Source organism: Manis pentadactyla, chromosome 1 (assembly GCF_030020395.1).
Source record: "Manis pentadactyla isolate mManPen7 chromosome 1, mManPen7.hap1, whole genome shotgun sequence".
Classification (NCBI taxonomy): domain Eukaryota; kingdom Metazoa; phylum Chordata; class Mammalia; order Pholidota; family Manidae; genus Manis; species Manis pentadactyla.
This window is the reverse complement of record NC_080019.1, coordinates 7,495,057-7,519,130: the sequence shown is the minus strand read 5'-3', so window position 1 is coordinate 7,519,130 and position 24,074 is coordinate 7,495,057. Positions and strand designations below refer to the sequence as shown.

The 24,074-nt window shown below is 43.2% G+C and overlaps 1 protein-coding gene across 1 annotated transcript in view; it reads left to right on the top strand.

The window, feature by feature from the left end:
- Positions 1-24,074, top strand: part of EXTL3 (exostosin like glycosyltransferase 3) — a 101,406-nt gene that overhangs the window by 15,803 nt on the left and 61,529 nt on the right. The window contains exon 2 of the mRNA XM_057506204.1: positions 19,056-19,141. The gene's annotated coding sequence lies outside the window, so the exon portion shown is untranslated. The remainder of the gene's footprint in view (positions 1-19,055; positions 19,142-24,074) is intronic.

The window sequence follows — 24,074 nt, the reverse complement described above, 5'->3', positions numbered from 1 at the left end:
TTAATTGTTTGAATAGGAAGACATTCATGTGGTTCATGTATATGCATTTTATACAGCAAAAGTCCCCCTCCCTTCCTGTCTTTTCCTCCCTGTTTTTCACAACTCACTGTAGGTAATCAGCTTTTTGTGTGTATTCAGTCTAGAGTTCACATACAAATATTAATGCAAATAGATTCAGTTATCTTGTTTTTCCCACCTTGTAAACAAAGGATGCATCCATCATATACTCATTTTCTGCAACTTGCTGTATTTTTTCCCCATTTAATGTATCTTGGAGACTTTAAAAAATATCTGTGCATTGAAAGCTTCTTTGTGCACTTTTATACCTTCAACGTGTTCCATTGTGAATATATAGCATGACTTATTTAACCAGTCCTCTAATCAAGGGCATTTGAGTTCTTTCCAGTCTTTTGTTATTTTGAATAATGCCACAATGAGTAACTCTATATATATGTTATTTCTTAAGTATGGCCAAAGGATGGATTCCCAGAGGCTAAATTACTAGGTCAGAGGAGATACTTAGTTGAAATTTTGATCTCTGTGCCCTAAAGCCTTCCACAGGGGATTGTACTGATGTGTATATACTTCTGCTGGGAAAGTATGAGAGTACTCATTTCTTTGGGGGGCTATTACATACTTCTTACAAGTTGCTCTGAATTGTTCTTGAGTTGTTTTGGATATTGTTCCCCCAGTTAGGCGGCAAGTTTACTGTGAGTAAGGGCCAAGAATTTTACTGCTTTTCAATTATCTGCCTTTATAAATAACATACTGTGGCCCTCTAGGAGCATCGTAAATTTGTTTCCAGGATAACTTGGGAGAATAAGCCAATTAGACCTTAATGAAAAGAAGGTTCCTATACTTGGTTAGAGTTCAGCTGAACTGACCTCTCCCCCCAGAGTAAAGATATGCTGAGGCCTTGCTTTGGATAGTTATGGAATAAGTCCTGAGACGAGGCGTTGTGACCCGGGCTTGAAGCAGATTGGCCTGCTTACGTGTGGGCTTCTGCCCTGGGTCTGAGTGTCATTTCACCAGATTCCAAGCATTGATGGCCTCTGCCTCTGCAGGGCTAACTCATGCCTGTCGGGTCACTCCTCAGACAGCCCGCGCCTGCTGCACTGTAAGCAGGAGAACAAATAGCTACTTTGAACTTTTTATATCTGCCGGCATCTATAAACATTACATCACTGTGATTTAGTTCGCTTATATCCTAGCAGCAAAAAGGTACTAATTGTTTCTTTGTTCTCTGCTCCTATTATACTGGATTCACCCATATTATTAATCTGTGCTGGTGCCTAGCAGTCTTCCCAGGTTGCAGTCTGTATCTAAGATTGTATTGTATACATTTAAATAGTTGTAAAGAATATGTTTTACAGTATATTGTCAATATTAACTTAAAAAATCATTGTTGAGTTGATATGTACACATAGGTCTATGTATATATATGTGTGTGTTAAGCTCTTATTCACACACTCAAAATATTATCAATCATACTAAGGAAATATCCCTCTATTCCTGTTTTTTCTTCTTTTTTCCTATTCCTATTTTAATGGGGAGGGTTTTTCTCTCTTTGTTTTGTTTATATACAATAAATCTGTCAATTTCAAGTGTGCAGTTTGAGGAATTTTGGTAATTGTATATAACTGTGTAATCACACCACAAAGTATATCCATGTTGAGGCTTTATGATATATATTATATATATATATATATATACACACACACACACATAATATATGTATGTATTAATATATGCTATAAAGCCTTAGCATAAATGTAAATGTGCATATATGTATGTATGCATATATATGTATATGTGTACCTGTATCAAAATACACACACCTAAATGTTAAGTTTTAACATGAATATATGTGTATGTTGAGGTATATGTAAACACATGTGTATAGTGCATAGATAAGAATATATATACATATACATATACATATATGTGTATTGCTATTAAGGCTGTATATTATATAAAATTTATGTATATTATGTATACATGTAATACAATATAATATATATATTTATATAAGCTATAGATGCTAACTATAGAGCCTTAACATGAATATTTATCTATCTAGATGTGTGTATATGTGTGTATACATGTGACATACACACACTCAAAACTGTTACATTATTATTTTAAATGTATTCAGAGGAATCTAACAATGTTTGATTCCCACCATCATCCATTATAACAATACAGGAATAAGCTGTCCTTGAAACATCAGAAATTTTGTATCATTCATTTTTTCCCTGAATTTGCATTTCCATTCCACTTCCCACACAGACTTTTCTCATGTATGTTGTTGTGCTTAGAAACCTTATATTGACTATCCTATTAAACTGCAACAAAAAATTATATGTATATAAAATTTAAAAATTAGTATCAATTCATGTATATTTGAATTGATACTAATATTTTTATTTCCTATGACCTTAAGTTCTGTGACCCTTGAATAATCTCTTCTGCTGGAGTTATTATAATTATTAGCAATATACTTGGTCAAAATAATAATATATATTTCAAATTAGTAAATAATAACTAAAGGTAAGTTACAGTTTATTGGAAATATATCCCTTAATGAGAGAGATGGGCTTTGAACCACAGTCAGCTTGTATATCTGGGTTTTGCTCTTGCTCACTGCTAGAACAGGTCAAGGTTTAGTATCAGTTCTATTTCTCAGTGCAAGTACAGAGGAATCCTGCTCCTATGAAGAGTAGATAGGAATGGAGAGAATTTTGACAGAGCACTCTCAGTTAATTCTTTGAACTCATTCTGAGCCAAAATCCTATCTTGAGCCATCACCAACAAATATTTTTAATGTTCCATCAGTTTGCAACTCCTCTAGGTCTTTGTTGAACACAAAGAATTGGAAACCCCCTGACTTGCAAGAGCATGTTTTATGCAGTCCTTACAGTCATTTGTTGCCTCCGCCCCAGCACTGGCGTTTCCAATCCTCGTTCTGCTTGGCGTCAAGGGAAGTATGCCGCGGTAAGATTAGGTGGGCGAAGGGTTTACTCTTCTTCTATAAAGTGGAAGGAGGACTACTGGGGAAAGGAAGAATTCGCCCATCCATCACGGGCAAGATCTCAGGCAGATAAACTGCTGAATTTATGTTGAATATCTGGAAATCGATTCCCCAAAATTGCTGGTACCTCCACCCACATTGAAGGTGTTGGTTTACCCCCATTTGCAGACCACCATTCCTTGAAACCCCTAATCTCTCCCTCTTTCCAGGGCTGATTTCTTAAAGCTCCGCTCAGTGGAGCACATTTCAGAGAGAGGCTTGGTTCTCTCCCCTGTCCGCTCAGTAGGAGAGCCAGGGCTGAGGGGGGCGCTGTTACAGGCCGGCCGGGGGGCTGCAGACACTTGATCTCTAGGTTTTCCCGAAGCTTACAAGGGCACACGCAAGAATTAGGCTGCTCTGTGGACAGGAGATAAACAGAGAATAGACTCCTGGGACAAGAGGAAGACAGTGAATGAGAAAATATCACTGTCTCCTTATCCTTTCAGAATACCTGTGGGTCCTGACCTGGCGTCAGCCTAGTTCCGTCTTAGCCTGCTTGTCCATTTCTGTGGTTTCTCAAAGCTGATACTCAGTAAAAAAGTAAAATGACATAGCGTATGTATACTTGTTTAAGCCATGCATATTTTCAGAAAGGTGAGTCTAACATTTAGAATTATATTAGATACATACTTAAAATGAATACAGTTTATGTGCCAACTATACATCTCAATTAAAAAAATTAAAATTATGTTAGATAGTTTGTTGAGTAATGGAAAAAAGAGTCCCCTCACTCTGAAGCTAAAGAACAGTTTGGTGAAATCTTGTGGAATTATAGTTGCTGGGGGGAAAAAAATGAACAAGAAGAGTCAATCCCATAACTTTGTTATAAACTGTGAATATGGGTTCTTGTAAAGTGATAGTTGAAAAAGAGGCAGAAGCCAAGTAAGTAAGCCGAGGGGGCGTTAATACTAGAACACAAATGTTTGTTTTTAGCAGGAGCTATACAGATCCAGGTCAGATATTCAACACCTTCTTCATCGGTGGCAGAGAGACCATTGATGAAGATGCACATGATAAACTAGTGATTGGAGAATGAGCAGCGAGTGGTGAAGGGGGATTTGCCTGACTATTCAGTCCGCTTCGGCGGCTGTAACAAAACACCGCAGACTGGGTGGCTTTTAACGACAGACATTTACTTCCCACCGTCCCGGAGACCAGGAGTCCAGGATCAGGGCACCGGCAGATTCAGTGTCCGATGAGAGACCTCTTCCTCCTGGATGCGGTAGCCTCGTGGCGGAAGCAGGAGGGATCTTTCTGGGGTCTCTTTCCTAAGGGCACTAGTCCCATCATGACGGCTGCACCCTCAGGACCTTGTCACCACCTGAAGGCTGCCCGCCAAACACAGTCACACTGGGGATCAATTTCTACCCATGAATTTGGGGAGAACACAAACATTCAGCCTATAGCACTCTGTTGAGAGGCTTGAGCCACGGAAAGTTATTTTCTCACAGTTTTGGAGGCTGGGAGTCGGAGATTGGGGTGCCAGCATGTTTCACCTCCGCCCTCTCACCTGTACACAGGGCTTCTCCTCAGGGTGTGTATGTGGAGAAGACCTCCCTCTCTTCCTGTTCTTATAAGGCCACCAGTCCTATCAGATTAGGACCCTACTTTTATGACCTCATTTAACCTAAATTGCTTTCTAAAAGCCCTATCTCCAAATACAGTCACATGGCAGGCTTAGTGTTTCAACATACGAATTTGGGGGCGGGGGGACACAGTGCAGCCCAGAACACTGGGAGTCAGGATATGAGGGTTCTGGCCCAGACTCTGCCCCTAAGTGGCTGTGATCCTGAGGGACATGTCACCCGATTGTTTTTCTGGGTTTTAGGGCAAACATTTGTGAGTATGGAGAATGGTGCCCCCTTCCATGGTAACACAAGGCCCTGAGTGGAGGAACAACTTTGTTTCATCACTGTATTGCTTACTGTGGCAAGAGTGGGCTAGTACACTCAAAACCATTTTTAAAGTCATAAGTAATTTTAAAATTCTGAAAGAGAATCTGGGACCTTAAGACATTAGCAAGGGAAGCTGAATTTTCCAGAGAGCCCCCTGGATAACTAGGGTTTTATGAAACACCAGCACCCAAGTATGACAGCGATGGAAAAACACCCGTGCAGGGTCGCGGTGATCAAAAGAAGGGACAAGTGCAGTGTGAGTGGGAGCTGGGTGACCGACGTCTCAGCCTGCACCAGGCTGGAAAGAAAGGGGAGACAGTCTGCCTGATACTGAGCCTCATTCATAAAAGTCGCCTGCCATGGTCTTGTGCCACCCAGGGCTCTCTCTCTTCGGGATTTGTTTCATTTTGTGTGAGCAAACACAGCAAGTAACTTTTTTAGGTAGGCGGAGGGTTGTGAACTGTTTGAGTCTGTCTAGGTGTGAATGTTGTGTTTTGAATGATCCCTTACAGAATTCAGAGCCCCAAATACTCTTTCCCTCAGGAGGTTGAAGATAGGGCTCTGTGGTCACTAGCCACCAGCATTGTTGATGAAGTTGGATGTTAGTTTAATTCTCTTTCCTCTTTGTAAACATTTCTCCCCCTCTCTGGAAAGTTTCAAAATTTCTTGAAGTCTGACATTTCACCAGAATGCAATGAAGTCAGGCCTTTGATCATTCCCTCTGCACGCCTGTGGACCCTTTCAGTCCGAACACATGGGTCTCTCTTCAGCTCAGGGACGTTATCTCTGTTGTCACTGATGATGCCCCCCCCCGACCCCACCTTATTTCCTTTCCTCCTTTTGGAGTTCCTACTAAAGGAATATCGGAGTACCCGAATGTATCATCCACGACGCTTATTTTTTCTTTCATATTTGCAAACTGTTGTCTATTTGCTCTTTGTTCTGAAACTTCTCCTTTACTTCCAGATCACAAGTTTAGTTTGCCCATGTACGTAAGACTCTAAAGGACATTCTAGTCCTTTTGGTGATGGCCTCCCGTCATCATACCTTAATTGCCAAGCACCCTTTTTTTGTTCTTTTTTAGATTGGTTTTTTTCTGTGGGGCTGGAGGGCAAAGGCTGAATTTGCTTAAGTGAACGCCAGAGGGCCCAGCTTTTCCGGCTGCTCAGAAGGCTGCTGGTGAAATCACCTTAATGTTTGTTGGGGCTTTTGCACTTTCTTTGTGTTGCCACCCAGTTTGAAGCTTCAGTGCAATTTCTTTTCAAGACTCACATTTCCCCGAAGTGTCTGAGCTGTGGTTTCCTGGGCTGGTTCTTTGGCAATCCCGTTCTAATGCTTTCTGCCCTCTAGGAGTTCTCAAGATTTCTGGGCTGCTGTTGGCAGCCTTTCTTATTTTTGTACTGGTGTTTCCATTTCATTCGTTCTCAAACTATCTTGTTCCGCATTTCAATGGGCCCTTGGATGGGAGAGGAGAAGGATCTTGTACTTGGTTCACCAGTTTGAAATTGTCACCTGGGCCTCTCCTTCCCCCCTCCCACTCTCTGGATTACCTCCTTAGAAGGTTTCCTACAGTCAATCATTCTGGACAATTCTCCTAGCAGCCTGGACCTGACAAACCGGGAGCTCCCTGTAATGCTAGCTTTGTTGACTCATCAGCTGGTGCTTTGGGGATGCAAAGATGAGAGAATACAGTTGTTCTAACAGAGCTCTTCCCGTGTTTACCTAGGTCCTGCCAAACAAAAATTCCTTGGACCAAGTTAAATAGGCAAGGAAGACTTTATTCAAGACTAATGCAGTAGGGGTCAAGACTTTTGGGACAGGGTTCAAGAGTGTTGGGACAGGGGTTAAGACTGTTGCAACAGGGGTGAGAGATTAAACTCAACTCTGAGTACAACAGGGGTAGTTGAGGTTTGTAGCCAATAGGCACCAATGGATGGAAAATTACTAAGAGTAACTTGGTTAGATACCAAGGGTTGGGGGATCCTTGCTGAACTGGCTTGGGAGGATTCTTGATGGTAAACCCAGGGTACAGCCTAGTCAAGAAGAAAGCTCAGAAGGGCCAGACCAAAGTTTGGTCAAAGAAGGGGTCCTTGTCAGTCCCTCCCTCATTCTACACACAAGATACATGAATATTTTTGTTTGATACTGGGATTCTTAGCTTCCTGACCAGGTAGCTACCATCCGAGTTGGACTGAAAGCCCAGGCCTAATGTGATCTCTCTCTCTGTCTCCCTATTTGTTTATTTTGATTGGCGATCTTTCCTTAAAGATTAGTCATTCCAAATACTTTGGAAGGCAGAAGTGAGTTGTGGTTAACAGCACATGCTTTAGAATCAGAAGCACTTGGGGTCAGATCCCAGCTGTGCTACTTATTAGCTGTGTGACTTTGGGCAGGTCACTTAAAAATATCTTCTTCCTGAGTTATTACTATTAATGTAATTATTCTTGCTCATTAAATGGAAGTTGTCCTTAATATTAGTATTATTTTGATCCAGACTCACATCATCTGTCTCCTCAAGCCAGCCCCAATTGCATTCCCCATATCATGGCGAATGTACAAGTTTACCTGCATCTGGCAGATTGGCACATACCTACTAGGTACCAGTAACCTATAGAGCTGCCCTGCTCTGGCGGAAGCAGAATTCCCAAGGCCCTCCGGGGGGCTCTCCTGACATTATTCCAGTAGCGTTGCACATCAGGGCCACTGGGACATTCGATTTTATGGCTTATTATTAAAGTAGTTACCTACATCCGTACTTGAAGTGGGGTGAAACATGTAATACAGCTTGTCTGCTCTTTCATGCGTATCAAATGCTTCTCTTCACGTCACTGTCTCTTGCAGAATGTTGGTACTCTCCTGAGATTTATTGCTATACCCTCCATTGCCTCTTTACTTTGAAGTACATCTAAAAGCTTTCACAAGTTTGAAAAGGGATGTGTGTGTGTGTGTGTGTGTGTGTGTGTGTTGTATAAAATTGGGGAGAATGGAGAGGAGAACACCACGTTATTTTTGTAGTGGAACACATAGAAGATTCAGGACAAGGGACAGAAGTGGAACAGGATCCTTGCAAATTATGGAGATTGCAATGTTGTTTCTGCCTTTGATGTCATCGCCAACTTCTCTACTCTCAGCCAATGACAGAGAAAAATCAGCATCCCCTAGGACATTACAGTGGGGAGGGGGCATGTCTACATGAGCGCGCGCTGCCCTTCCGGCCAGCCTCAACCCTGACTTCATTCCCAGGGCTGACTGCACAACAGGCCTGAGGTCACCCATGAGTCGCGGCATCTGAATCACCTCTGCTGAAGTGTCAGCTCGCAGACATCCTCTAAAGGCACTTTGGTAGAGGTTGCCAGGAATAGTGTCCATATCTAGTGATGCAGAAATTAAAGCAGAAAACAGGTGATTTGGAAAGAAGTTTTTGTGCGGTGCTGTATTAGGAGCCTTCAGAGAAACAGAACCAATAGGAGATATGCATATATAATACACGTACACATTTACTTATTATAAAGAGATTTATTATTAGGAATTGGCTCATGCAATTATGAAAACTAAGAAGTCCCAGGATCTGCAGTCAGCAAGCCAGAGAGACCCAGGAGAGCTGATGGTAGAAGTTCAAGTTCAAAAGCCAACAAGCTTGAGACCCATAAAGAGCCAGTGTTTCAGCTTGGCTCCTAAGGCAGGAATAAGACTGATGTCCCAGCTCAAGTGGTCAGACAGAAACAGTCTCCCCTTCCTCTGCTGTTTTATCCTCCTCAGGCCTGCCGCCGAAGCCCACCGCATTAGGGAGGGCAGAGCCCAGACAGGGTGGCCTTACGGGAGTGATTTCTTTGTTGGCACAGGTGTTCTGCCTTTGCTGCAGTTATTTTTCAGAGAACAGAGTTCAAGTGTTAAGACTCTGTTCTTCCTGCTCCCAACACTTAGCTTTTCAAGGCACAGCCGGTGGTTTGCTCCCTTCATTGGCATGGAGGACACAGAGGCTGTTGAAGCATTTATTGTAATGATTATTGGCTTTTCTTATGATACAGTTTTCCTACAACAGATGAAATTTGTCTCTCTTGGTAGTTGAGATTATCAGGTATCTTACTTGACACTCTTGACTTAACTGGTTCTCAAAGGGTAGTCCCCAGATCAGTAGCATCTACGTCACCTGGAAATTTGTCAGAACTAGGAAATGTAAGATCCCACCCCAAACCTTTTGAATCAGAACCTCTGGAGGTGGAACCCAGAAATCTGCATTATAATAAGCCTTCCCAGGGATTCTGATGCGTATGCAAATTTAAGAGGTGCTGACCTAGTATATTTGTAGTGGAAGTTGCTTGGTGGTGATGTAGGTATTTTGAAATTCAGCAAAAAAACTAGAAAGGCACCAAACTGTAGTCCCAGAAACTCCAAAACTAGGCAGAGAACGTCCTGCCTCTGGGCAGATGTTTTCACCACTGAGTAAGGAATGTAAGGCTTGCTCGATTTCATCATGTGTCCTTTTATTGGTCATCAGTGTGAAGAAGACAGGACACCCCCCCGGTGGAATTTGTCATACCTCCATGTCATTTAGTATTCAAGATGATCAGATCGGATGTTCTTCTCTGAAAAGGATAAGCCAGGCAAACCTTGGTGCCAAATGGTTGGAACACAAATTGTACTTCCTGTGGCCCAAATGGTGTGACATGGTTGAGGGAGAAGAGGTTTATGCTGGGGAACGTGCTCCTGCGGTTGTGCCTGTTAGCATTTTCTCACCGCTCTGTCAGCTGACAGAGCTTCTGAAGACTGGGTTAAAGGAGCACAGGAAGTGTGGACAGGGACCAAGCACACTTTTGTGACTGCGGGCAACCGAGGGACTTACTGCTTCCTCAGCTCTGTTTAAAAGAAAAGCCTTCAGAGGGACTCCACTTCCCTGCAGGGTGGCCACCTTGGAGAGAATCACAGAGTTATTTCCACAATTTTCCATTTTGAAATTAAGTAAAGGGAGGAAATTTATTTAAGAAGTCAAATATGCCTGGTATCGGCAATACTGTTGACAGTTTGATATTGTGATGTGCTTTACATGAGACAGTTTTTCCCTGCAGATCCAGAGACTCTGTGTATCTTATCAAAGGGATCATAAGATCACCCCAAAACTGAAGTAGGTGTTCCTCCATGTAATTCCCCGTGTTTATCCCCATCATAGAATTTAGTCCAATGTTAAAATGATCTGCCTACTTGTTAGTTTGCTTATTAGATGATAAGTTCTTGGAGGGCAGAGAGTTTTTGTCTTGCTCACAATACCCACAAAGCTCCTCACATAATATGTGTTCACTGTGTTTTTGTTGAGTGAATGGATTAAAAAAAGAAGTATTTTTTTTTAAACCCCACTGGGTGTCAGGGCCTATGCTTGGTGCTGGCTATGAAAGGCAAATAAGGCAGGCTTCTGGCCATCGCGATATTACAGTCTGAGAAGAGATAAGCAAGCAAGTGCTCTGTGATGTAGGGGAAGACTTCACAGAGGAACTGACATCTGTGAGGTTTTGGAGGACGGACAGAAGTTTGTTGGGAAGACAGCTGAGGTGGGAAGTGTGCTGGAGGAAGGGCACACCGCAGTCAGGCGCCAGTCTGTGCCGAGGTGCGAGGTCGTGAAGCAGCGTGGGCCATGCCAAGTACTGGAGGGGATTCGCTATCACTGAAATGGCAGTTGTGCATTTGGGAAGGGGGCAGTGAGTGGGAAATACATGTGGAAATGGGGCAGGTTAAGGTGCTTAGAAGTTAACATGTGAACAACAGGGATTCATTACAGGGACTTAATCATGGAGGTGACATGGTGGCAGCTGGCAGGACGCACCGGTCAGTGGAGAGGAGCCCTGGCCAGACCGACACAGGGGCAGTGGTGGACATGGAACTGTCTGTACTTGCAGCCTGGCCAGAAGTGGGCGAGATGAAGAGGGACACTGGGGAATCGGAGGTGACCACGTGGGTGGCAGTGCTACCCTGCAACATAGATGCAGAGTGCGTGCCGGAGGAAGAATGGGGTTCCTCTAGGCAAGCCGAGTTTAGAAAACTGTGCAACATTTTGGAAAGGTCCAGAAAGCACCTGGACATTCTGGGGGCTCAGAGAAGAGGCCAGGGATGGAGTGACTCTCAAACTGATGCATACCTACGTTTAAACATACAACCAAACCACCCTTGGGTGACTGCGATCGCTTAGAGAAAGGGAGTAGCTCGGGAGAAGAGGAGGCCAGGACAGAGCCTTGGGGGATCAAACAGTAAAGACACAGAGGCAGGTCACCCGAAAGGGCGAGGAAGCAGAGACACGGAGAACAGACAGCGTTTCTCAAACCCACGGCTCCTCAGAATCACAGACGGTGGCCCCCCACCAAGGCTGAGATTCGGCCTCAGGAGGTCCTGGGGGTGGGCCTGCGAACTGCACTTCAAATGTGCCCCTGCAGCGTGGGCACTGCTGCCCACAGGCCACCCTTGGGTGGCTTTGGAAGAGGGTGCGAGGAGAGGGCATCAGGATGGCTGCTGGGGGGCATTGGAGGATCCTGGGGCTGTGAGAAGCCGGGGCCCGTTTATCCTTAAGGAGGGGGTGGTAGCAGGGCCAGGGAGAAGCTGGACGTCCTGGAGAGAAGGGGTGACTGAGGAGGGAAATTCATGGGCCAGGTAAGAGGAACAGTGCAAACAGAAGACAGAGTCTCCAGAGAGGGTCCCAGACAAATAGTAAAGGGCTGTGGCGTCCACTTCAACAACCGGGGCCCCTTTGAGTAAGATGATTTTCTTACAGCTTCTCTTCCTGTGTTTTTTAAATCTCCTGCCTCCTTGAGCTGCTGTTTACTTTTACCCTTCTGACTTTCCACGTGCCTGGGAGCCTTTGGTCCTCTGCCAGAACCCTCTCCCTATGCTGTCTCCCCACGCCGGATCTTCTGCACGGACAGGTCCACAAAGAGACGACTTGCTACAGATGGATGATCAGTAATGAACAGACTTTCAGCAACACAAGGCATTTCAAGGATAAAGGAAAATTTCAAAAAACATGTTTGATCATTATTGCTACAATTGTGTTTCTACCACCTTCTTGCTAGAATTGCTGTCAAGCTGCTTGACAGCTCCCCTGGGACAGCCCTCCCTCTATTGCAACCCTGTGAAGCACAAAGATGCAGCTTTCTCTCCTCTGCTAACTAAAGCTTGTTTCCTTGTAGCCTCAGAGCTCTCAGACAAACCAAAAAAGCTTCAAAAATCACTTTGTACGATTAAAAAGAACAACCAGCATCCTGATGATAGCTGTGAGCAGTTATGTGCCCGTGTGTCACACTGTCTGAGTTCAAGACAACAAACATTTATGAGGGCTTCTCATAGAACAGGCACCGTGAGATGCAAAGATCAGTAAAATGCTGGTGGGACTCAGAGGGGGCCCTTCAAGTTGCTTTCTTTTCTGAGTCCTGGAGCAGATGACAGTGAGAGGAAACAGGCTGGCATTAAAATACCCTCTTTCTTGCTGCGAAAGCTGGTCCGGAGAATGTAGCTGGGATCAAAAGGCCAAATGGGCTTCTTATGTCTTCCTCTATCAAACTGAACTTTCCCCCTAGACTAGGCAAAGGCTCTGGAAGCTGCTTTATTCGCCACTGCATGAGGAGAGAACGCATGACGGCCTGGGGAGCTGACATCTCCGAAAGAAACTCAAAGGGCAGTGAGTGTGAATGACCCTGTATAGAGTCTCATCAGTCATAGAAGTAAATTTTTTCTTCCTTGAGGAAGAGTAAATCAAGGAAGTGGGCACAGAGAAGGATAAAAGCTGTCTTTTCAATACAGTGGAAAGAGAATGTTTCCTATATTCTTGATCAAAGCTAGTTCAGGGAGATGGGAGGATGTGGCTTCTCCTACATTCTCCAGTGGTTTGATCCTCAACTCTTGGGTTTTATAATCAGACATCTGGTCAGCCAAGGATGGGCTGCCCTCCTATGATGTGCGAGTGACAGAAATATTAGGAAGTTGTATTCCAGGCATCAAGGGCAGCTTAGTTCCAGCTTTCATGGGCCCCCCTCCCTCATACAGACAGCCCCTTTGTGTATCTGCCTGGGAGCTGCTCTGGGCTTTCCAGCTTTGCCTGCACGCGTTTCCATTAGGGGACGGAATGGGAGATCCAGCCCGAAGCCCCGTCCAAACCAAAGTTTCATTCCTGTTCTTGTTCTTGTCTCAAGAATGTCCAGTCATGTGAGTCCAAACTGCAGCATCAAAGTACTCCAGTAATATCATGCTACTGATGTGAAACTTCCTTGAATTAGAATACTCCTCCCATTATTAAATTCCAAAAGGCAAATTAAGGATTTGCCTCAAGATGCTCTAGATCTAACAGAATAAGACAAATGCTTACAGATAATTACAACCCAAATGGAACATTTTAGGGTAAAAATAAAAAGATTTACAGTAGCTTACAAGAGGCACATTAATTCTATCTGAGAGTGGGAAAAAGTTTCATGTAAGTAATAGCTTTGTAAAAAACTTTTTATTTTGAAAAAATTTCAAATTCACGGAAAAGTTGCAAGAATGGTAAACATGAACTCAGATTCACCGATTGTTAACATTTGCTATATTTGTTCTCTCCCTAGATACACACATACACACACATCATTCTTAATCTTGCTGAAACATTTTAAAGTTGCAGACGTCATCAGCCTTTGCCCCTAAATTCCTCAGGATGTGTCTCCTAAGAACAAAGACCTTCTCTTCCATAACCACAGTGCAAGTTCTAAATTCAGGAATTTAATATTGCTATAATGCAGAATATAATAAAGAGTCCATTTCTAAATTTCACCACTTGTTTCATAATGTATTTTACAGCAATTTTTTTTTTTCCAAACACCCAGCCCAGGGTTATACCTTGCACTTAGTTGCCATGTTTTTTCAGTCTCCTTTAATCTCGAACATTTCCTCAACCTGTCCCTCCCTCCATCCTAACTTTGTCGTTTTTTAGGACATTGATATTTTTAGAATATAAGTCGCTTGTTTGGTAAAATGTTCCTCAGCTTGGGCTTGTTACCTTATGGTTAGATGGCCTCATGCTGTCTTCTATTTCTTTTGAAATAATTCCAAACTTATGTAAAAGCCAGAATTATATATAGTTTGGCAACTTTTTTTTTTAATGAATTCCAAGTGTTTCTTATCCAGGCTCACCAATTTTCAACATTTTGCCACATCCACATTTGTTTTATCATCCTCTCTTCCTCTCTCTTCCCCTTGATGTGTGTTTGTGGGTGGGTGTAAGTGTATAAAATATTTTTTAAAAATCTGAACCAGTTAAGAAATAGGCATCACCCTTTAAGTGACAGCTTAATTTCTTTAAATTTTAAATAAAATTTGTGTATATTTAAGTATACAACATAATGATTTTATATGCATATACATAGCGAAGTGATTACTACAGCCAAGCTAATTTACATATCCATTCCCTCACCCCCTAAAAACTGTTACGATTTTTTTTTGTGATAAAAGCATTTGAAATCTAATCTCAGCAAGTTTCCAGTATTCAATATAGTATTATGAACTGCTATTCAATATAGTATCTAACACACTGTCCTGTGTGTTAGATCTCTAGATTTATTCATCCTTACTGTAACTTTTTACCCTTTTGACCAACATCTCCCCATTTCCTGAACCTCCATGGTCCTGGCAGCCACCATTCGACTGTCTGCTTCTCTGTATTTGGCTTTTTTGGATTCCACAGATAAATAAGATTTTGCAGTTTGTTTTTCTGTCTCCAGGTTCATCCATGTTGTCACAGATGGCAAGATTTCCTCCTTTTAAAGGCTGAATGATATTCCAGTGTGGATATATGTGTGTGTGTATTTATCCATTTATATGTAGATGAACATTTGACAACTGTTTCTGTATCTTAGCTACTGTGAACAATGCCGCAGTGAACATGGGAGTGCAGGTACCTCTTCAGGGTACTGAGTTCATTTCCTCTGGTGGTATAGCCAGAAGTGTAATTGCTGGATCACACGGCAGTTCTACTTTTAATTTTTTGGAGTTACTTTCATACTCTTCCCCATGGTGGCTGCCCCAGTTTACATTCCCAGCAACAGTGCACAAAGGTTCCCGTTCATCCACATCCTCGCCAACACTTGTTAGCTCTCGTCTTTTTGATATTAACCATTCTAACAGGTGTGAGGTGTCGTCTCGTTGTGTTTTGATATGCATTTCCCTGAGGATTAGTGATGTTGAGCACCTTTTTTTGTACTCGCTGACCATTTTTATGTCATCTTTGGGAAAATGTCTATTTGGGTTTTTCTCCATTTTTTATTTGGGTTGTTTGTTTTTTTACCACTACGTTGTACAAGTTCTTTAAATATTTTGGATATTAACCCTTATCACATATATGGTTTGCATATATTTTCTCCTAATCTGTAGTTTGCCCTTTCATTTTGTTTTTTCTTCTTTGCTGTGCAGAAGCTTTTTAGGTTGTTGATTTTTGCTTTTGTTGCCTGAACTTGTAGCATAAGCAAGAGCTTTGGAAGCAGGTCTTGGTGGGGGAGTGAAGAAGTTTGTCAGGTAGATGAAAGAACTTGGGCATGGGATGGACATTAAAACCAGAGGGGTGGGCAGGTGCAGGGGTATAAGCCAGCAGGTACGTGAGGTAGCTGGTCAACAGCCAGTTTAGAGTAACTGGGCTAGGGGAGAAGTGACCGGAAAGGCAGTTGGAGCTTACTGCGTCGAAGAACTTGGACTTTGTACTGTAGGGAAAGAGAAAATGTTGACTATTTTTAAGCACATTTATTTTCTAGAAAAATTAACTCTAGGGCAATTCAGAGTAGAAGGGGCAAGAGAGACCAGCCAGGGGGATATTGTGCGGTAGCCGGGGATGATGAAGACCGGAAGGACGGGGTGCAGGGGAGTGCTTACTGAGTTCCTGCTGAGTGCCAGCCATCTGGCATATGCTTTCTTTTAATTATCACAAAAACCGGAGGTCAGAGAGGCCGAGTAGTTTGGCCAAGAACAGTCATAGTAGGTTTGTCGCATAGTTAATATTTGAGACCTGGCCCAAGTGACTCTGAGGCCCGCTGTGAACCCCAGGGGGCCGTGAGGGGCGGAGCAGGACTGGGAGGGAGCCGTGGGTGCTGGAGGAAGCACTGTCGGGTCTGGTAGGCAGTGTGACAGTGGGCGAGGGAGGCGGGAAGGATGACAGGGCTGAGTGGGGAAGGGGAGGGGCTGGAGCAGGCCGAGAACGTAATGACTTAGCCACAGTCTCTCTGCATTTGGCCTGGGTGGCTGGGTTCGTGACAACACCTGGGGCAGGTACCCAGAGGAAAGGGGGAGATTGGGCTGCGGACGTCATGAGTGCGGACGCCCGTGAGCGCAGGGTGGGCACCAGCGCGGCTGAGGGCGGCTCCCGGGCACACTCAGCCCCTCGGGGTGTGGGGAGGGGGTCGGTGAGGGAGAAGACGGCCAGGCCACGAGGAGCCAAGGCCGAGCACCTCGGGCAGGCTCGTGGCAAGGATTCCGCGCAGCGCAGCGGAATTCCGGGGGGCCTGGGAAGATGCGCTGGGACTGATGGCCCGGGATGTCAGCGGCCCCCTTCGGGAGAGCCGTTCAGCAGACGGACAGGAGCCAGGCTTCCGGCATTGAGGGGCGGGTGGGGGGTGGGGGGCGGGGGGGCGGGGATGACTGCCCAGAGCCGTGGGAGTAATGCCGACAGCGGTTGGCATGGTGAGGCTCACCGCCTGCGGGGCGCGGGGACAGCAGTCACGCTCACTGTCCAGGAGAACCCTCGCAGCCCTCCTGGGAGGCAGGGGCTGCTATCATCCCCATTTCCTGATGAGGAAGCTGAGCCGAGAGAAGGTGGAGAGGTGAAGCTGCGCACCCGTGGTGATACCACCAGTACATAGTAGAACGAGGATTCAAATGCAAATCTGGGTTCAAGTCCGTGTTGTGAGATGGGGGTCGTTTGGGTCTGAGCCTGTACAAGCAGTGGGGGAACCCCTGCAGCGAGGAGGCTGTTGATGACATGTACCAAAGAGAGCAAGATCACATTCGATCACATTAACAAACAGGCTGCCTGGTTTGGGACATCCCTTTGTCAAAGGCCAGAACAGAGGAGAGAAGAATCTGTGAATATGTACCCAGGTGTCAGCTAAGGTAGAGTTCCTTTTTGAGATTTCAGTAAAATTGGCTAAGTCCCCATTCTAGTGGGAAATTCAGTGCCTCCTCCAAGATTTCAGTTAATTCCTGGGAGCTCCCCTTTTGGTTTCTTTGGCGTTTGAGTGTCTGCTTCTACTAAATGATTCATTTCCCTGCAACACAGTTCCACGATCTCATCCCTTGGTTCTGTGCTGACCCAGTCGTAGAACTCAGAACTGTCCCCCTCTTACTTTTTTTCCTTGATTTCCCTCCAAATCACTCACAGAAGGCATTTGTGTATGTGTCAGATATTACTGAAGGCCTAGGGGGTTTTATATCCTTAGCAACACCAGCGATGTGAAGTCCCATAATAGATATTTCTATTTTAAATACGCCTACAGTTCCTCTGACCCTGGGACTCTCTCCCAAGCTCCAACCTCCCACACCATTATTTGAGCCCCATCTCTCTTTACCGCCTCCCATTTCGTCTCCTCTCTGTCTTGTCCTCATATTCTTGGTCTTTTTGTTGTTGTTAATGTAGATCTGTTTGGCTACCTCTGTTTCAGTTTTATTGTTAAGACCAGCTTCCTTCGTCCATACTTCAAGTGCCACATCAAGGTATCTTCTTCAATAAAGCATTTTCTATCCCTAAGAGGAATTCTGGCATCAGGTGCTAAAATGATTTTTTCACCCCAATACTTACAGATGACTTAAAGCTGGGAAGAGGGAATTTAAAAGAGATCATATCTGTTTGCTTCTATTTTCTCAGTGAATATTAGATTCCTTCCTCTGTTGAGTTAAGGATGGGTTGAGGTAAAGATGAGGTGAGGGACTCTGTCAATAGAAATTTACCAGGTTTCTAAAATATAAAATACCATCTTTACATAGAATGATTCCTTTAAATAAGCCGACAAACTTGTGGAATTGGTTCCTTTGCTAGAGATGGATTATTCAGTTTGCTGAATATTCTTAATATGAGAAAAGTAGAAAAAGCAATGGTGAAGGAAAAAGTCAGTGTCAGTAAACTAAAGCCAGGGCGATGGAGATCACAGTCCTTCCTAATTCTTCCTCCCAACGTGGTAAGCAGTTTCAGCGTTGCACTGTGTGTAGGGAGAGGGCATCTCGAGCTCAGAAAGGATAAAGGGAGTTGCATTAGTTATTTATTGCTCCGTAACAAATTACCTCCAACTAAGTCATTTAAAATACAGTTTCTGTAAGTCAGGAACCCAGGAGCAGCTGAGCCGGGTGTTTCTGGCTCATGGTCTTCGGTGGCTGCAGGGGTCTGAAGGCTGGACTGGAGCTGGAGGATCTGCTCCCAATCTTCCTCACTTGGCTGCTGGCAGGAAGCCTCAGTTCAGCAGTCTCATGGGCCTCTCCAACGTGCTGCTCACGACGTGGCAGCTAGCTGCTTCCTGAGCGAGCGATGGCAGAGGGCAAGCCAGCACCGTGGAAGCTGAACGCCTTGTACAACTTACTCTCCGGAGTGACACACCATCACTTTCGCTGTGTTCTATTTGTCACCTGGATCTCTGGAACAGTGTGGGAGGGGACTAGACACGGGTGTGAATACTGGGGACTGAGATCACTGGGGACATTTTGGAGGCTGGTTACCACAGAAGTCCTTCCAAAAACATTTTTTGAGTGTGTGTTTCTGTGTAGACTCATACTTTGAAATGCCTTGAAGGAGGGTAGTTACACAGACTGGTAGTCAGTGGACTTTTGGATTTAATGGACCAGTAAAAGAAAAAAATCATTGGTAAGGGGGTACAAAATAGGTACATTTCAGTATTTTATCACATGAGGAAGATAAAAAGATGCCCTTTGCCATCCCTATCAATTCATAAAAACACATTTTCACACAAGAAAGGGGGAAGGACATAATCTCAAAGTGAAGGACAATCCTTTCAATTTAATAAAATTTAGCTTTATTAAAACTCTAACTTGCCTTTGTTTTTCTGTGGACTGATGAAAAATTTATATTCTCTTTGTCCACGACTGTCATGCAGGAACCACTGAAACAGCCACGGAAGGTTCTATCACCTGTAGAGATGACTATGAGAATCATGCAGAAACACATAATAGTCCATTCAAAGTAAGTGAAAAAAGAAGAAAATGAAAATGGTTGATATATAAAGATGGCAATTTTATAAAATTATGCTCATGAGCTGGAAGGAAGCCACAGAGCTGGCAAATATTTATGAGTTTTTGTGACCTTTTTTGTGCTATTAATGTGTGTTCCTATATTTAGATGTTTATAATTTAAGCTAATTAAATATGAAATATAAAAGGAAAATATTGAGCATCATTGCAGCTTAGTTAAATGTACATAAAAGTAATACAAATGCAGAGTGGCATTTGAATTTTTAAAGTATTTTTGTATTTAGGATATTTCACATAGAGTTGAATTCTTTGTGGATTACTTGCATGATTTATGTCAACCATCCTTTTTCTAAATGACTTCACTTTATAGATATACTTTTCTTCATAATCTACCCAATGTAATTACTGTGTCCCTTTTTATAAGAGGATGAAATTTCCAACACTATCCATTAGAGATGAGCTGTGGGTTGTTAGTTTTGGCTGCCAGAATTGATGAACTTGCAGAAATGTGCTCACATTTTCCTTTGGTTCCATGTTTGATGTGTCGCTTGGTATTTGCAAGGCTGAAGGCTTGGGTTGAGGAAAGGATCAAGGATTATTTTGTTCTGGGATGGACTGGGTCCTTCTAGAATCCTGCTCTCATCATTTAGGTTGAGAATTAGTCTTGAGCAATATTTAGAAAAACACAGAGAAACTTTCTCTTCAATAAAATCTTGTTGCAAACCTTCATGAATTGTTTTAAAACTTATATACATTTTTTCTTTTGAAAATGTGATCAGTAGAAACTACTGTGTTTTTAAAAAATACATAAAATCCGTATGTTATTAACAAGTTATATTTATTTTAAGTTTTTGGCATGATTACCTTTGGAAATTGCTCTTTCAGTTTTGATTTTACAGCCTTGTTTATATGAGGCATTTTTAAGTAATAGTGAACAATTTTTTGTATCTGGAGATTACATTTTTTTTGGTGTTAGGACAATCCTGGATTCCTAGAGCTGCATTCAAATGTGACATTGGATCTCAGCCTTCAATGCTCTGCCTAATTTTTCTTCTTTTTGGTTATAGCTCTCATTATGCTAAGTTCTTCAAAGAGTCAGCCATATCATGTTGTGGCATGTTGTGCCTAACTGAGCATATTTTTTTGCAACTCACTGGCATAATTTAGGGTGGAAGTTAGATGCCTGTATATTTGCCTACGGGAACAAATGTATCACCCTTTGAACTTCCAGGAGCAAGTTTAGGAAGTTTTGATGGCATTTTGGTATCTGCTGATGGTCAGATGTGACTGCCTTTGCAGAGCTGTGCTGATACGGTAGGAACAGAATTGAAAACTCAGAGGGAAGAGGGCTCTTGAAGGGAGATGGGACCTTAGATGCAGATACATTATATGTTAGGGGCAATAGCTAGTTTTTTAGAATGTTGGTCATTACAGATTATGTGTCTTGTGTAGATTGCAGAGTTGAATCAGGCTAAGCTTCTTTATTTGAAACTAGTACAAATTTTATTTTTCACAGCCATGTGCAAGGTAGTATTATGACATGAGATAATGAGATGACTAATCCTTTTTGGACAATAATATGTACATGGTTTGGAGCTGATGTTAATTCAGTGCTCTTACTGCAAATCATCTGCAAGCCACCCAAACTGTCCCACCTTTTGCCACATAAAAAAACAGCCCCTTTTAAAAGATAACATCAAAGACAGGACTTTCAGAGTGAGCCATTTAGCAGGCTAATGAGCACTATCTGTGCAGCCTCAGGATGGCCTTTTGTCTTTTTGGCATTGATGGACCAAAGGGAAGAGTAACCTCAGAACAGCAATCTAGAAATTGTCATGCATTGTTCTAATTACAAGCCACAACATTGCTCAATCATTTATATATAGAAAAGATCTTGAATAGTGGCTGTCAGCACTTTTAAGATCAAAGCAGTACAGATAGAACAAGTTCTTATCTGACTTAAACTCACCAATAATTCCTGGATCATGCCTTTTGAAGTTTCCTGGGGGTCACCAATGACTTGGTTGTGATTGATCTAGAAGCCTTGCTGAGTGGACTGTGGGTTGGGTAGCTGTCCCTGGGGAAAGTGACCGCGGGCACCTCCTTCGCTCAGACTTGAAGTAACTTTTATCATCAATTAGTCCTTCCACAGGACTAAAACCCCCATCTGGATATAACCTTTTGGGAAAAATAAGTAATCAGTGGGGACCCCTAAGAGAGCATTTTGCTGAAATCTGTAAAATAATTTCCTGGCTAACAATACAGTCTTGTTTAATTTGTCACGATAAATGCATTTTACATTTCTCTAACACCTACAACTCAAACGATAATTACCTTGTGAAAGAAGGAAATGCTTACTAACTTCTTTAGACAGCCAATCTCTTAATCTTTTATATCATTTCTCCATTTCAACTCATTTAACTGCTTTAGTTAAGCCCATTAATGCAACACACAAATCACATTACCATTTTCAGCATTTCTCTTGTGCTGTAGTGTCCTGTGATTGTTGAGATTTCAGGCTCTGGAGTCAGACCGCTTGGGTCCAAATGCTGCCGCTTACCAGCTGTGCAATTTAGACAAGTCACTTAACCTCTCTGGGCTTCAGTTTTCTCATCTGAGGAATGTGAACCCTATGGGTACATTTTATACACAGTTGGCAGGAGGGTAAGTGAGCTAACACCTGCCACAAACAAAAAGCTATTCACACTGGCTGAAAGAAGTAAAGTTTTCTCATTTTTTCAATAGTAAGGCTACCTGCATAATCTCAAGGACAGCCCGGGACAACTGGGATGCACGGGTCCCAGAACTGGGAAGTGAGCAGCCTCTGAGGCTTCTCTCTCTGTCTCCTCCGGGGTCTGTTTGCCTCCTTCTGCTTGTTGGCTCTGTTTTCTGTAGACCAGCTCTCTGGGCTTATCACTGTGCATCCCACCAGAAGTTCTCTCCCCCAGATCTGCCCAACTTCTTTGATGAAGCAATCTCCCTTATGTGACTCAGCTTCTCAGCATCCTGCTCCCACGGTTCCATGTGAGAGGAAGTCCAGTCATCTGGGGACTGGAGGGGATGAGGCCAGGCAGTAAGATGGTGGCAGAGGGTCCCTGAGAAGGTGGTGTAATGGTGAGGGAGGGGAGGCAATAATTGGCAACTCTAGGATAACCATAGTGGCACTGTTCAAGGGTGACTAAAGGCCCTTTGCTTTGACCATCAGTGATTGACCTTGAAAAACTTTTAATTGAAGGATAATATACATGTAGAAGAGGACACATGTGGTAAGTGTCCAGCTTGATGGATTTTGACAAACTGCACACACCTGTGTAACCAGGGCCCAGATGAAGAAACAGAGCCTCCCCTGTACCCGTGGAGCCCCTTTTACTTCCCTCTAGTCTCTACTCCTTAAGCATAGATTACTTTTGTCTTTTATACTTTATATAAATGGCATCATACCCTAGATACTTTTTTGTATTTGGCTTCATTTGCTTAAGTGTGTGAGATGCATTACTATTGTGTATATTTGTAGAGCATTCATCCTCCTTGCTGTGAAGTCTTCCATTGTGTGAATAGGCCCACTTTGTTTATCTGGTCTACCACTGATGGACATTTGGGTGGTTTTCTGTTTTTGTCTTTTCCTAGTGGCATTGCTGTGACCTTGTTTTGTTGAACATGCACACATTGCTACTGATTACTTTGGCCACCAGACGCTTATACAGGGTGTGGTGAGTGACCTTCCATCACCTATAATTGAATTGATGGTGACTTATGGGTGAATATTGTTATGCTTTTTATCTGGTGACATCTTATCTTTTTATTTCCTGACTTGCATGGTATGAGGGCAGGGTCATGTTTTAAACATTTTGCATACATGAAAGAATCTTGCCTTTATTTTGAGAGGTGCTCAACTATTTGCTGACAGGGGGAATGAATAAACAAATGAATAGCATATGCCTCCTCCTTTTCTGGGAACAAGCCCTACTTACAGGAGAGCGCCAACAGCTGCATCTAGACAGGCTGACCTGCTGCTTAGCCAAAGCAGACTGATTGAGGGGAAGATATGGGACCCAGGCCAGACCAATCACGTCTCTTTTTTGGGAATTTAAAATTTGGAGCAGGAGTAAAGAGAGTGGCCCTACTGAATCTTTCTGGCTGTGCTCCAGAGAGAAGACCCATAGGTGACCGCTGTTTGCTACCAAAGGCACATGGGTTTCTGCTCTTCTTTGCTTCCTTAAAGCAGATAAAGCTTTATATAGATGTCTGTTAAATAACAGTGTCAAACTATTCTGATTATGTTCCAAAATGCGAAGTAGAGTTGGTAAGTAGCATAAAGGTCACAGTATGGAGAGATAGTGAAGACTAGCTGTGTTGTATATCCTGTGGCCTTGGCTTGCTTTCTTGAAGAGAGCTACTGTGAACGTGATCGTATTTTCCTGGCCAGAAATTGCAGTATTAAGGCAGCAGTCCAGGAGAGGAGTAACAAGGACTTGAACCAGGGAAGTAGTTGTGGGGCTGTAGAGGAGGAAGGGTAGAGAGCCTGCAGGAAAAGGCTTTAAGTCTTTGAAATCAACTTGCTGTGCGCATAAAGAGAAGTCAAAGATGGTGCTAAGTTTTGAGTTTCTGTGTGAGGTAAGACAATGCAAACACTATTATAAATAAGGACATTTTAGGGGAGCGAAGCAGGAAGGGATAAAGGTGAGTTCAGTGGGACATACTAAGCTTGAGGTCCTAGTGAAACAACCAGGTTGTTCTGATCAAGAACAAACCTTTGGAGTTAGGAAGACTTGGAGTTCCATCTGTACTTTGCACCTCACTCTGTGATCTCGGGGACCTTATTTATTTTGCCTCTACGTCTCCATGCCTTATCAATACGCCAATACTTCCCTGCAAGGATTAAAATGAGATCGTGTCTATAAAGGGTTTAGCTTATTGCCTGGCCA